The sequence below is a fragment of the Leptinotarsa decemlineata genome, unplaced genomic scaffold, assembly GCF_025532065.1.
Source record: "Leptinotarsa decemlineata unplaced genomic scaffold, Ldec_3_MD MMD2_tig00000090_RagTag_RagTag, whole genome shotgun sequence".
Taxonomy (NCBI): Eukaryota; Metazoa; Arthropoda; class Insecta; order Coleoptera; family Chrysomelidae; genus Leptinotarsa; species Leptinotarsa decemlineata.
In genome coordinates this window covers 3,940,805-3,957,153 of record NW_027412541.1, presented here as the reverse complement: position 1 = coordinate 3,957,153, position 16,349 = coordinate 3,940,805, and positions in this window count along the sequence as shown.

Below are 16,349 nucleotides of genomic sequence, written 5' to 3'. Positions count from 1 at the left end.
AGATGGAGTTTCGTATTGATCGATAACTATCGATTGAAACTAAAAAATATAAAATAAAATAATAAAAAAAACTTTCAAAACAAGCTTTTATTTAAGTGCCCTAAAAAGATCAAAACAAAATTTTGAATCACATTAACCACATTCATTTATGACTTCACAGAATTGAGATTATATTAAAAGCTTGTCGCGATAATTTCAATTTGTAATTGAAATTTTGTAATTGGGTAGGCACCTACTAAAGTTGTGAGCAATTCATAATGTTTGTAATTGAATTAAAGTGCTGTGAATGCTTAAAATGTGAAACTTTAACCTTGAATAACTTTTTTGCACACATAGGATTTATTGGGTTTAAAATTTATTGCAGTACCTAGTTGATCTGTCAGAATATTTCTTAATTTGAATTTTATCTGACTGAATATGTAGAGATTTCGTCTAGGCATCGCGACAGGCTTTTATTATGAATTCAATTCTGCAAAGTCATAAATGAATGTGGTTAACGTGATTTAAAATTTTATTTTGTAGTTGATGCGGTTATATTAAAAAAGAAGACCGAGTAGTAGAAAACCAAATTCTTGCCCAAAAGTTTGTCACTTCTGAAAATATAACCCTTTCAATTTAACTCAACACATGATTTTGCCATTGCAACTGAATGATCGGATAAAGTAACAGTGGTTCTTCTCTAATGATAATTCTCAAAGTATACTGCTTTGTCGAACCCTTGTATTGTTATAAAAAATAAATATCGATTGAAGTACAACAAAGAGTTACAACCATTTTTAACAAATATTCGTTCCACTGGTGCTTTTCTTGTGGATTTCTTTTGAAGAAGAACCACTACAAAGTTTTCAAAAGAATAATATATTTGTCACAAACATACACACAAGATTTGTAACTGTTTAATTTCTCTGTCAAAATATTATTCCGAAAAAATATTATTACAAAAATTTTTTTTTGGTACCAATAAATAATATCGTTGAACACAATGAAAATTTTGTGAATTATATTAAGAATAATAGGATATTGTTCAGGATGGAAATGAATTTACAAGAACTAGTTAATCAATAATTTCGTATTGGAGGGAGCATCTGGTTTGCATAACAAAAATGAGCAATTTCTTTGATTAAAGTAAGGACTCTTTCACACGGGGAGCTTCACGTCTCGCGCTCCTATGCGGGAGGGCTTATCACTCTTACCTACCACACATTCACACCAGGAGCCTTTTCAGTTCCTAGCTACTTGAGGTCAGTCATAGAATGGATCGCACGCGAGCTGTCCTTCTCTACCGTCGACACAAACCTCGACGACAGAAACGTCAACGATCAAGAATGGGATGTATAAAGTTGCGAAATCTACGTTGAGCACCTTGCAGACTTCCACGCATTTTTTATGCCTTCATTTCGGTCCTTATAAATGTCGAGACCTTTAACCCAAAGAGCAGGTCGGTTGCAGACATCACTAATTAACAGCTCCTCATCGTAATCTGCCACTATGAATAGTGTGAAGCGTCAACTAAGAAGAGCCGTTTTCACTTCTCGTATTGAAGCCCCCACTCATTTTTTAGCATTTTAAAGTGGAGACGTGGCTCCCCGGCTCGAGGTGCAGGAGACGTGAGAGCTCTCGTCTCCCGAGACGTAGCGGCTCCCGCTCTTCGTCTGAAAGCTCCATTGGACTCGTTGCATTTTAACGCTAAGAGTCTCTTCAGCAGACTTGTGATGCACTGTTTGGAACCTTTAGTGTAGTAATGAATATACCTGGAGAATAAACAGTTTAATCGTCCTCACTTGGTGATCGAAACACGTGTCGAGGTGTTAAAACGACGGTTTGATGTTGGGAAAAACTCCAGTAATATTCTTCAGCAGACTATTGATTGAGATTTCCTGTGGGACTCTCCACATAATCGTCATAGATATTTCTTCGTGATTGTGAAAAAAGTACCTACATTAAAACTATATTGACCGATCAATAAATTCGAGTAAGTATTCCGGAATATCGTCGTATCATTAATCTCCAACACGAGACAATACATTCGTCCCTGACATTATAAAGTATTTCATATTATTGAAATTTCTTACATGAATAACAATTGTTATGGTATTCCTGAGAACGCAATTCAAATTCCAATTTCTTGAATAAAACAGGATATCAAGATGTTTAAGATCTTATGGCAACCTTAAGAATTGCAGTATCGGAATATATTTATGAGTAGCAATTAAAACTTACAGTGCCGGACTGATTCAGATTGGAATAAACAAAGAGCGGAATAAATTGAATCAAGTTTTACAGATCTATTTAAAAAACAACGTGGCTGTCTTCTGATATAAAAACAATCGAATTGTTTTCGTGAAATAGGAAATTATCACAAACTAATAATTCTTCTCTTAACTTGAAGTACTGGCAAATCTTCACTAACCTGACTTCATAAACTCCAAGCTTCCATTGTGTCCTATATGTATGTCCTATATATATATGTATATATATATATATATATATATATATACATATATATATATATATATATATATATATATATATATATACATATATATATATATATATATATATATATATATATATATATGTAAACGGTCATTTGTCAGCCCGTAGAATATACGATGTGAACTCTGGTCAGCCCTCGGAAACGTCGGTCGTCCCGGTTTCGGGCTCACCAACGTTTCCCACTGTATATAGTGTTTTTTGGACATGTTATCATGTGAAATGACGTTTAGCAAATTTTCGGTTGGGCCGACCATTACACCATATACACATAGCTGATACACCACCTACTTTCACAAAACTTCGCTAGGAGGCGTGGCTGTGTAATTGTATACACCTGATGTGAATAGTGTCTTTGTGAGCCCAGGTTTATACGAACACTTTCAATGGATAGCATGTTGGTCAGCCCACAATCGGGCAACGCTGCACTTGCATTTCATGATTCTAACTAGATTGTCGTGGTGCAGAAATTCGATAATAGAAATGGAAAATTTTTTGAGAGATGTAGAATTTTATGAAAAAGTTCCTGTTTTGTATGTTTTTTGTACAAGCGTTCATGTGCGTGCATCACCCTATATCTATACAAGCAATTTAGATCAGGAATTGTTTCGCATATAAAAGTTTTATCAGAGCTTCGTAACATATTCACTTGTAGAAAAATGCTTGATCTGAACTCATACTTTCCCACATTCGACTACTTACCCGAAATCAGCTTTTTCGGATAACGGTGTCGAGTACGGAAATGTACTGTTTCCGTTCTAGTTAGGATAATAATAATATAATTACTAACAGTGCGTTATTCCATTTAGCTTGTCGAAGCAATTTTAACCTCCGCACTATCTTAGATACAAAAATTTGAATATGTTATAAGTTGAAAATATCAATATAGTGTTCGGAATCACACGTTAAAATGTAAGACCTCGTTAATCTATAGCTAGTACAAGTTTATACTTCTGAGGGTTGTCGTTCGTAGGGGTGCGAGAGACATATTTTGAACCGTTTCCTGTTTGTATTTTCAAATGTAGATTTTCAAATTCTAATTATTTGGCATGGATGCCTCAACAGAAATCGCGTTGTGTAAATCAATTTTAGACATTAAGCAGGAAACTTCGGATTTGACATTGAAATTGTAGATTTGAAAACCTGACTGCACAAAAATAATCGAAGTGTGACTGAGTAGGAATGAGTAGATGAAAAATGACATTTTTTTCACAAACGAAAAATCTAAAATGTGATGAATGATCTGGTAATGAATTTATTGAGAAATGAATAGTGAATATCCAGAATGTCTACAGTTTCAATAAATTCTATATAAAAATCCGCAGCAGCACTACGGATTTCTGATATATAATTTAGTTCAAAAATTAGGTAAAAATCGCACTAAGTATGTTTTCTATGACGAAACGAAATTCTGAGTGACTAGCATAAGGTAAGATATAATTTGTGAAACAGATATTAGTAATAAGTTTCAATTCTCTTTTTCTTAGCAATAGTTTTTTCGAAAACTCCCTTTCAGTTTTTGGAGGTATGATGTTGTTCAGGTTGAACATAATGAAGTGGAGATTAAACCAATGTTTTTTTATTATGTTGACTGTTCATGACGATGAATACGTCATATCATCATCGATTATAACCTGCAGCAGACATTTCAATCAAAATAAAAAACACTTGGAATATTTCAGCACAGAAAAAATTTGATCAGGTTGAATGAACATTTATTTGAATGGAGTATTATTCTTCAATTTGAGAACTGCTGACAAAAATTGTTCGGTAAACTAATAAACACGTAGTATGAAAAAATAACATAATTTCTAATGAAATGAAACTACAACATGGGTAAAAAAATATCAAATGAAAATTATTAATATTATTTCTTCTTTCTATAACAACAGTAAACGTATTCTTTGATTGCAGCCCAGTTTCTATTTTTTAATAATGATGAATATTTCTTTTCCTTATATTTTAGATACAAACAAGAACTAATTCAATTCTAGCACTTCTTTTTTTTCGTAGCGAAAAACTGTTTGACTATATTTCGTTTTGCTCCTTAGACCAAGTTTGTTTTTGAGAAGGTTTTATTGTTTTCAAAACTGTGCGTGTCTGATGATCTGAAATGAGATCAGTGTGTTGAAAAACTCTATCAAGATATCAAACGGGTTGAAAATAGATCCAAAAATGAATGATAAAAATAAAAAATGGAAGGACGATACTGAAAAGTGATTTGACTCATTTCCAACCTATACTCAGAGATACGGATGATTCCAAAACAGCTAAAAATATAAATAATTGCATATAGGGAATTTTTTTCAAAAGGAGCCACGTTCAATATCTCCATCAATAAGACAGTAGTGTAAATTTCCCGAAACACCTAATTTTTGTGAAATAATATAAGGTATCGCTAAGATGCGTATACACTCCTCTTCAAAATATCAAACAAAATAACCCCATATATGCCATCTATTAGATAAGTGATTTTATCAGGAATTCAACGATGATTTTTCAGGGTTGATTTCTAATTTACTGTGAAGAAGGACCTTGAAGTATAAGTGAACGACTTTTTAGATTAATTGATACAATCTCTCACAAAAACGTATACAACAATTATTTCTATTGTCAAGTTCCTAACAGAAAACAACTTTTGTCGCGTTGAATTATATCTGTCGGATTTTTGGCAAAGTTTCTAACACGAAACACTTCAAAATACTTTCTAAAACTCAGTCAAAAATGTTCCACTAAACAGTTTTATAAAAACGCGACACGTGTTTCGCCATACAATGGCTTCTTCGGGCGTATCTTTATCTACTATATTTTACAAATTTAATGCTTGGTATACCTAATTTCAAAATTTAAAGTACCTACATTTCAAGTACTTGAGTTTGTAATGGATTAAATGACCTGAGCTTATGTCCCAGTCCCAACATTTGAAAAATATTCAGTAACGGTTATTCAATTCTAATTGATCATTTAGTCAGTTACCCGAATTCTTGAATCTATTGATTGCTTGACATTTTAGAAGATTGAATTTCAAACTCTTCTCTTCTAAATATAACATGTCATATTCATGACTGAACTCATGTACTTCTGATGAAAGGTGGTTTGCAAATGTGAAATTGGTCTTTCTATTTACAAAATTACATCTAAGCTTTTAATTCTTTCGAAAATAATCTCCCTGTTTGGCCATTATACAGTTTTGGGCAAGAGCCACAACTCAGCTGATATACTCCTGATCTATCCGATACCGAAGTTTTGTCTTTATTGTTTTTAATAAATGCACTTACACTATTATTCGGACTATTACAATTTCTGTGAGCTAAGTTTACGCAGTCTTTCTTCAAAAAAATATTATTGGTTGGTTCAGCCAAAAATGACAATGTCTCATAACTGACGTTATCGCATCTTGAATTTGGGTAGATATGGTCCATGGCTTGCTTTTGTAGTATTTTGTTTGATTTGTTTGATCAAACTCAGCTTTCTCTGGAAATTATTCAATAGTCTATGAAGAATATTATTGAATGCAGCAACTTTATGCTGGTAAGAGTGCGTAGAGGAATTATGTATGATAATGTCCGTGTAAGATGGTTTGTGAAAAATTGCAAATTCATGTTCATTGTTATTTTTTGTAATGGTTGAGTCAAGGTAATTTAATGAATTATTTACCTTCCTCTCAGTGGTAAATTTTATTGACGGGTGGATGGAATTGACATATTCAACGAACTTGCCTACTTGCTTTTCTGTAATGATTTCATTATTCACTAGTGATAAATGGATATCGTAATGCTTGAAGAAATACATGCATAATGAATATTTAATACAACAGTCCTGAACAAACTGTAACGTCTATTTGATAAAAAAAAAAATGATGAGCTTCCGTGAAGTATCATATTTATTCTAATACTTGCTACTTTCTACACACATTCACATCAAATCGATATACCAAATTTAGAACATCCATTCGAAATGAAAATGAAAACACAGGAAAATAATATTTCATTTGAGTTAGGAAGTGGAAAACAGTGAATTACTTAAAATTAAGTAGATTCTATGATATTTATTTGTAATCGTCATATACCTATATATTCTCTAATTATTCTCTAAGTATACCAAAATATTGGTAAGCCAATTAACAAAATAGCATTAGGACCATTGCAAAGATCGTAACGGTTCTCAAAGAGTTTCCCGCCAAAATAGTTAACGCGTGTCAAACAATTGCAGATTTCGTAGGAATACTGAAACTTTAATGAAATGAATAAAAACACTTTTGTCTAATTACCTATATTTGATTTTATTTATATGACCGTTTTCGGGTTTGACCCCATTACCAAGTATTACCTTACCTATAAATTTCGTCGCCGCTGATATATACCATTATTTTTTGAAGGGAAATTTTGATGATCATAATATCCCCCATTTCATAAATTTATTATCGGATGAAAAGTGCAATTTTCTATACTTCACTGAATTTGACTTCGATACTGAATTTTCCCATTTTCATGATGTTTTTCTTCAAGCTTTTGATATATCCTTTCCTAAACAGTTTCAAAAAATTATACAAAATCAAAATTCAAGTAGACACAAACCAAGGATTACTAAGGATTTCGTTGAAGAAGGTATATTACTCAGAAATATTTCTAATTTGAACAAGAGCCAAACCAATGTACATTTATTGGGTCAATATAAGCAACTCTTAAAAAATCATAGACAAAAAATTGTGCTCTCAAAAAGTCAATACTTTAATAATCAATTCCTCAAGGCTCAACATAATCTGAAGCTGCCTGGTCTATCATCAGGAAAAATACTATTATAAACGATTCATCTAAGACATTGGCGATGGTGTACTTGTTGACGATGGTCCCGGTATATCTCAAGCATTTAGTAGTTATTTTGTCGATTCAGTGGAGTCATTAGTAAAAAATACTGCACCTGGTGGCATTGAAAATCGTTGTGTAAAAACTGAGAGTCTTTTCCTCTATCCAATAGATGAAACTGAACTCGTGGAAATAATTAAATTCGCATGTTCGAAAAATTCCAGTGGGGTTGATGAATTGCCAGGCAATGTTTTAATGAAGGCTGCTTTGAAAATAATGGAACCTCTGATTTATCTAATCAATTTATCTTTCTCTGAAGGTATTTTTCCTTCCCGACTTAAGTAATCAATGGTCGTCCCAGTCTATAAAAAAAGCGATAAGCATGTAATGTCGAACTACAGAGGTATTGCTTTACTATCTCCATTTTCGAAAATATTTGAAGAATCATATCAAAACTTGTGTCCTTTTTAAATAAATACAATATCGTGTCTGACAACCAATATGGGTTTCAAGTGGGCTTGTCAACCCAGGATGTCATCCTTTCTCTACATAATCATGTATTATCAAACTTCGACAACGATGAAAAATCACTTAGTGTTCTTTTCGACTTGACACGAGCGTTTGATATCAGTCATCATGGTCTTCTTCTTGATGAACTGTTTGGCATGGGCGTTCGTGGTTGAATAACCTATTCAACTGGTCGTACACAGGTTGTTAAAGTTAGGCTTCAGACTGGGTCATTTTCCTCTGAATTTCGAAACGTTGTTACAGGTGTGCCCCAAGGTAGTGTTTTGGGGCCTACACTATTTATTTTATTTGTTAATGACCTTTCAAAAATTAATCATCCACAGTGCTCTATACAATTTGCTGATGACACATCTTTTACTGTCAGTGGTTCGGAATGTGAAACATTGTCAGTAAAAGCAAATGATGCTGTATTCAACATGCAAAATTATTGTTCTAAGAATGGCTTGATTCTAAATAATCTTAAAACCAAGACCATTTTCTTTACAATTCAGGAAACTGATTGTAGTGTATTGGTTAGGTCTGAGATTGAAAATATTGAACAGGTAAACTATAAAAAATTTTTAGGAGTTTTTATTGATTCCCAACTCAATTGGAATCATCATATTGATTTCATACTGAAGAAATTAGCGACACATTGTTTCGTTATATGGAATCTGCGTAATTTTGTGTCTATTGAAATTCTTAAAAGTTACTATTATGCATATATTTACTCTGCCCTCAATTACTGTAATATTTGTTTTGGCAACTGCAATAGAATCAGTGTCTTATTAATTTTCCAGAAAAAAAATATTAGAACAATTTGTTTTAAAAAAAAACTCGATTCCTGTAAACCACTATTTGCAAAGTTTAATATATTAACTGTTACTTGCATGTATATTTTTAATTGCGTAATCTACGTTAAATCAAATTGCTCCAAGTTTTAGAACAGAGATGATACATGTTTTCTTTCGGGCTTCATCCTGAGAAAAAACTATAACATTTTAATTCCTAATCATAAGTTAGCCAAGGTGACTAATGGACCTCATATCATGTCAAAAAAACTGTACAACAAGCTCCCAATATCCATTAAAAAATAACTAGTGTAAAGCTCTCTAAACAAAAAGTTCGGAAAGTATTATGTGAAAAGGTATTTTATTCGCTTGATGAATTTTTTCAGTCTGATTTGGAATTTTAAATTTTAATTTTTGTACCCCTTTTATGGTCTGAATGTTATGTAATATATCATATAATTATGTTGTTTTATGATTGTGACCTCATTGTAATTGTACTGAGTTATGTGACTTTTTCCATGCCGTCCCTAAGTCTACGGAAATAAAGATTTTTGATTTGATTTGAAGTATTGAAAAAATACTTAATAATGCGGGGTCAAACCCGAAACTGGTCGTATACATAAAATCAACTAGTGGTACTTAGACAAAAGTGTTTTTATTCATTTCATTAAAGTGATCATGAATTACCACAAAATAAACAAGTAATCAATCATACATAATACAGAAACTATATGAAACATAAATAGTCGATAGTAACGGCATCTTTTTCTTTTCCTCATATATTTTTTCCGGTAAACTAACACATAGTTTACCTCTGAAAAACTGGATTTGCCAGGATTTTAAAAACACTTGATACCCTCACGATGAAATCCAATGATACACTGAAATGGATCACGTTCCTGGTCAGCCCCTTGATGTGGCAGCATTGTAGGGCTGACCAAGATGCTCTTCATATAGCGATTTGTATAACTATGGGCTGACCAACAACATGGGGCTGACAAAGGTTTAAAGGATATGTAAAATTTTTATTTTCAGAAAAAATCTACCCCTCTGATGGGCCTATTAATAAAATCATACCACTGAAGAGTATTCCGAAAAGTATATACCTAAATATATTCGGGAAGTGCTGGGTGGACCAACGCCCCGTTCATATACCGGGCTCACCAATATGCAATGAACAAATATATATATATATATATATATATATATATATATTTATATAGAAGGAGGTTTTATATGTATATATATATATATATATATATATATATATATATATATATATATATATATATATATATATATATATATATATACATCCCGATATCAATATGGCATCCATACATTGAATGCGCTGATAGGGCGTCCATCATAATTTGAAGAATTTACCGAATATATTTCATGGTAAGTACTAGAAAACTGATTTCTGTAGGCTGGCATGACATTTTTACCACCATAAAAAAATTGAGTTCACTATTGATTCGATAGTAGAGCGTCCGTCCGTCAAACATTCATAAGAACTCCTCAGTATACACCATCATCAGACATCTGATTGATAATAGGGAGTCCAATAAGTATATTTTCATACATGAAATAGATTATTGGGAATCCTTACAACGTTGCCAATATTTACCGCATTAAATGTAGGCAGCAAGTGGGTTTTAATTTCTTCACATCTGTTTTTCAACAAGCGTTGTGCCAACGACAAATTGCGTATGGATTTCAGGTAGCCGGTATGTATTTCATTTTTACATAGGTACCAAGTGATATTGACTGATCATGAAAAGTTTATTCCATAACGAAATTTTCAATATCATTCGATAATTTTTGTCTTGGTTGGCATATTTCCATTTTAACACTGTATGATATTTAAGCGAGCCGAATATAATGATAGGAGAAGTGAAACCGACACATGCATGGTGTGATTATTGAAAGTTCAACTTTAATTACAAAAAGTTCATTGTATATTTCCATTAGAAAACAGCAAGAATTCAAAGTATTCAAACTAGTTGAAGACGCCAAAATGACAGACGATAGGATAAATAATATGAATTACCAAAGAATGTAAATATTCACGGCCGTAGATGACGCTGTTTTCAGCGTTTGCGTGGTTTGCAGGTTTTTATGCCTGACGTTTCGTCTACTACTGCGGTATACATTATCAGAGGCGATGTGGTAACGGTTGCAAAGCCCGAGTTCGTGGTCGAGTTGTTGTTCCCGTTAACTGAGTTATTGAGCATTGAAAAATTTGGTTGTTGAAAATTGGACGTGCCTGAGTGTTTTGTTGAGCACAGTCATATTTACTCAGTGTCATATTTATTCCATTTGGCTGATACACACTACACAGGATAGCCATCTAGAAGGCATCAAGACCTGTCAAGATTAATTTCCGTGTATGGTATACGATTTTTCGAGTCATGCATTTTTCAATATTTCTTTAAGGACTGACCTAAATATTTTTTAATTTTTTCTAGAGTTTTTCGTTTTTAATACGCTTTTATTAGGTCGACCTGTATGTATGTATGTAACTATGTAGTCAAATCTAAGAAAACTAATTTAACCATCTTTTAAAGATCGTAGCGTTATGAAAATTGGCAGTTTTATGTGATTTTGATGACAATATGGTAGGTACTCTGGAGCTGATCTGATGATGGAGCCGGAAGATAGGCACTAGGATTCCATGATGAAATATCGTATCATAGTCGTGTTTGGTCTTGTAATGAACGTGAATCTCTTTTTATCAATGTGCTCCACAAGATCACATTATAAAAGTTCAAAAACATTATATTTTGTTCATTATGATTTTTTTTAGTAACATAACATATTGTTTTAATTTTTCTATATATTTATCATTATATCCTGTTTCTGTATCAAATAAAGACATTCGGTAAGTTGAACAAACTGTTTTAGCGCAATTTGTTTATAAATTGTGTATGACCGTATGGGATTTCAAAAAATTTTTATCTTCATAATATGATATTCAGAAAAAAATACGATTTTTAATTGTTTATGAACGTTTTTTTATATATCTCGAATGTTCAAATGATTATTCGGAGAATGTTTTCTATTTTGAAAATCATAATTGACATTTCTCTACAAATTGACAGAAACATTTTTCATAATTAATTTTATCATTTATTACCAAAACAATTTATTATTAACGCATTCTTAACCGTCAGAGTTAGTATCTGAGTTTGATACGTAGAATGCCTGAATCAGTTTTCGATATACTGGATGGTTAGTATTTTGTTGATCAACAATCATGCCGTACTCGAAGTTGAAATTGTCATCATCCCAACAACATCGGATGCACTCATCACTTTTTTTCTACTGCTTTAAGTTTTACTGCAGTTAGATACCTACTATGCAACTACAATGAACTAGTTTCAGTAATTCTAAACCTGCCAATGATTATGGTGTTTTCATGGGCAAAAACAGAGTCTCTGTTTTTTCTCATCCCCAATCTGTAGCTGTTGAAAGATTGTTAAGCTATGTTTGAACTTGACTAATCTGATCAAGAAGTGCTTTTTTCCGAACTTTCTTCAGCAGTCTCCGAAAATTATGGTTGAGGTGTCATTCGATTCGGAATAGCGTCTAGAAAGTTTTTGAAAACGGACGACTTCCGAAAATGAAAATAGCAAAAGTTATAAACAATTTAGAGAATAATAAAGAATGGATTTAATTTTTTGAAAATATTTCTAAAACTAATTGAGATTTTCAAAATCGAAAATTCGAAAATAGGAAGAAATTTCCTATAAAAAAGTTTCAACTCCCGGAACTGTAGGACCAATATATATAATTTTCCCGAAGCCCTGAAAATGAGCTCGAAATCGGCTGTCTGGCCGCGCGTGAGCCGTGCCTGTTTGGGCCATTTTTACTAAAAAAAATTTCAGCATTTAAAATATATAAATTAAGGAATGAAAGAATTCAGGCATATACTCAAATGATAAATGAACAATAATCTGTCGGTAAAAAATGTTTATTGCAGTTATTCGATTTATTACGCTATTGTTAATTAACAATTTTCTATCGCTCGATCATCAACAAATCAGAAGTTAGATGAACATATTTCTTTAAAATTTTTATCACTCATTGTTCAAAAATTTATTATAAACAAATGCATTGTTTATAACATGATTGAATTTTTTTTGGATCTTAATTTTTGATAAAAATCATGATTTTTTTCAATTGTCTCTTGAAGAAATTTTTACAATGCAAAAAAACGCATTTGTTGAGTAACAATTTTTTTACCACCAATTAATAATATTAAGAAACCAATTTTTTAAAATAATTATTCATCTTGTTTTTAATTCGGAACAAAAACAATTTAATTGAATACATTGTGTATTGAATAAACAATTTGTTATAAACAAATGAATGTTTTCATTTCATTTTTGTTCCAGTTGCAATTGATGAATGAAAAAAACCATGCATTTTTTTATTCACTCCATTTTTTATCGAATTTATAACAAAGTTTTAAACAATAAGTGATGAAATAAAAAAAATATTTTTATGTAGCTTCTGATTTAAAAAAAACATATCAGTAATAATGATGAATAAAAAAATTTTTTCGATTATTTATTAAACTTTCTCATTAAAAAATGCAGTAAATTGTTAATAAATAATTGAAAAATAATAATTTTTCAATATTTCGAAAATGAATCTATTCCTAACCGTTATAATCATAACTCTACGAAAGGAAAAAATTTCACACTTTTAGTTTAAAGTGTGAAAATATTACATTTGCAATAATGATAATCGAGTGATAAAAAATTGTTAATTAACAATAGCATAATAAATCTAATAATTGCATTAAAAATTTTTTACCGACAGATTACTGTTAATTTATCTTTTGAGTATATGACTGAATTTTTTCATTCCTCAATTTATATATTTTATATGCTATAAATTTTTTTTTGTAAAATTAACCTAAACACGCACGGCCTACACGCGGCTAAACACCCGATTTAGAGCTCTATTTCAGAGCTCCGGGAAAATTATAAATATTGGTCCTACAGTTCCGGTAATCAGGACTTTTCGATAGGAAATTTCTTCCTCTTTTCGAATTTTTTTTTTCGATTTTGAAAATTCCAATTAGTTTTTGAGATATTTCCAAAAAACTGGACCCATTTTTTATTTTTCACTAAATTGTTTATAACTTTCGCAATTTTCATTTCCGAAAGTCATTCCGAAACATTGGCAAATGTTTCTCTGAAAATAGCTCAGCATTCTTGGATTATTCTTTCCTTCAGTGGCTTTATTGAATCAGATTGCGTCGTCTTTAAAACAACCTATTTTAAGTAAGTGGCCCAGAGGAAAAAATCTAGAGGAGATAGGTCCAGGGATGTGAGAGGCCATTCAGTAGAATCTCTTCTTCCAATACATTGATCAGCATAATTATTATCTAACCATTGAATAACTGGAACTACAAAATAATAAGGTTCCCCATTCTGTTGAAAATGTAATACATTTTCTTTCAAAGATAAATTGCCGTGTATGTCTCTGTGATTCTCTAATTCATGAACTATCCGAGGTTCGATAGATCTTTCTAGCATGTGATCATACATTTCGCCATTTACATTTTCTTCTATATACAGTGTGTAACAACGTAAACCTAACAGAGCCGTTTTTGAATATAAAAAGTAAGATTTTCAAAAAAGCTCGGACACGTCGATTTCTAATTGAAGGGGGACACCTTTCAGACTAATCAGATTTTTTGTAGTACGCACCCCCTCAGAGAGGTGCGTCCGACGACCTTTATTTAGATGGGGAAAGTAGGTCGAGTGGCACCTTGTTTTAAAGGTCTTTCGAATACCTTCACAACTCTGTTAAAAGAAAATTTTTGTAACGATTAGTTTTCGAGATAATTTGAAGTTAAAATTGCCATGTTGATAATACATTAGACAGACCACTCGGTAACTTGTATGCCTAAATAAAAAAAATTTTAAGCAGTTCTTCTTATCAATTTTTTGTTAAATAACAACGTTCGATTGTTTTGTTGAAACGGGTCGTGTATTGTTATTTGTTTAAACATTTCTTTCACTACTGCCGAAAGGGTTTCAGTTATTGCTTCATTTTTTGGCAACGACCAAAATGCTAATAAAACATCAATTTTATTTAACGAGCAAAAACCTGGTAAACACCTAAGCAGAAATCACGTTCTGGATTTGGTCACAAAATTCAGGGAGACAGGTTCGGTTTTAAATGAAAAAAGTGATGTTCAGAGAAGGGTAGTGAATGACGATAATGCGATTGTAGTGTTTGGTCAAGTCATCGCCAATCCCAGGTTAAGTACCAGAGGTTTATCCGCAATGGCAGGAATAAGCCATATGATCGCATGGAGAATCCTTAAAAACCACAAATACCATCCTTACAAAATTAAACTTGTTCGTGAACTCAATGAGGATGATTTTGACCGAAGACAGGAGTTTTGTGAGGGCATGAGTGAAATATTAATGCAAAATCCCGAACTGCTTTATAACATCTGTTATTCGGACGAAAGCTCATTTTATTCAAATGGTTGCGTGAACCGTTACAATTGCCGTTATTGGTCGGATGAAAACCCAAGACAATACGCAGAAATACATACCCAACATCCCCAAAAGTTGAATATCTGGGCCGGAATATTAGGCAATCATATTATAGGTTCATTTTTCATTGATGGAAATTCAACCGGTGATTCTTATTAACAACTTCTTGAAGAGGCAATTCAACCTTCATAAGTAGGTGCCACTCAATTTACCTAAAATGTAATGGTGGTAACCAACCCCATCCCCCGGAGAAATCTCCTCGTAATAAACAAATAATTCGACATCAAATGGACACGTATTAGCAGGTTGTCATAAAAAGCAAAAATTTATTTTTTTTATGAGAGTTCTGAACGTAACTTGCACCTTAAAAACAATTTGATTTATTTTAAAAAGAGTTGAACTCAATGCAAATACCTTTAAAACTTCAAATTATCTCGAAAACTAATCGTCACAAAAATTTTCTGTTGACAGAGTAGTAAAGGTATTCGAAAGACCTCTAAAACAAGGTGCCACTCTCCTTCCCTATCTATCCCTATCTATTATCGAGACGAATAAAAAAAAATAGAAGAGGCGTAAAATATTCAAGTCTTAATATTAATGCTACGATGGTAAAAATCATGTTTTTGAAAATTTACTAAATTAATAATAGAAAATAAAATTTATTCTGAATGAATTCTTTTATTTGATGAACCAAAACTTACTGCATCGAATGTAGCTTTGAAGAGTACCATTGAAGAGCATATCTTAAGAGCTTGTGATAATGTATCACAAGTAGGTGGTTGCCTTTCAAAAATATGAAGTTGTGGTGGCTGGGGGCAAGGGTGTGAGAGAAAAAACAAGTTAGTCATCACATCATTTGTTTCTCCCTTTGTATTATGAAAGTTGTTTTCAGCGATTTCTTATATTTTATTTGGTTGCTCAGAGATAGATCTTGTAAGTTTTCAAATTGTCACCCTGTGTATGAAACCGGCGCCGACCTACAAACATACCAAATCAACGATATTTCTAACAAATCATTGAGACTTCCCTCTCGCAAAAACTATTGCATTGTTGTCAGTTATATGGACGCCTCATAATCGCTCACATGTATGAAAAATATACGGCACAAGTATACGCGTACCTCCCGAGCGCCACCAAAATAAAAAAGACTCAACTAGAATATACGCCAATACATATAATTTTGACAATGAAATTGATAAATAGGCGCCCATCTGAAATTTTGTCAG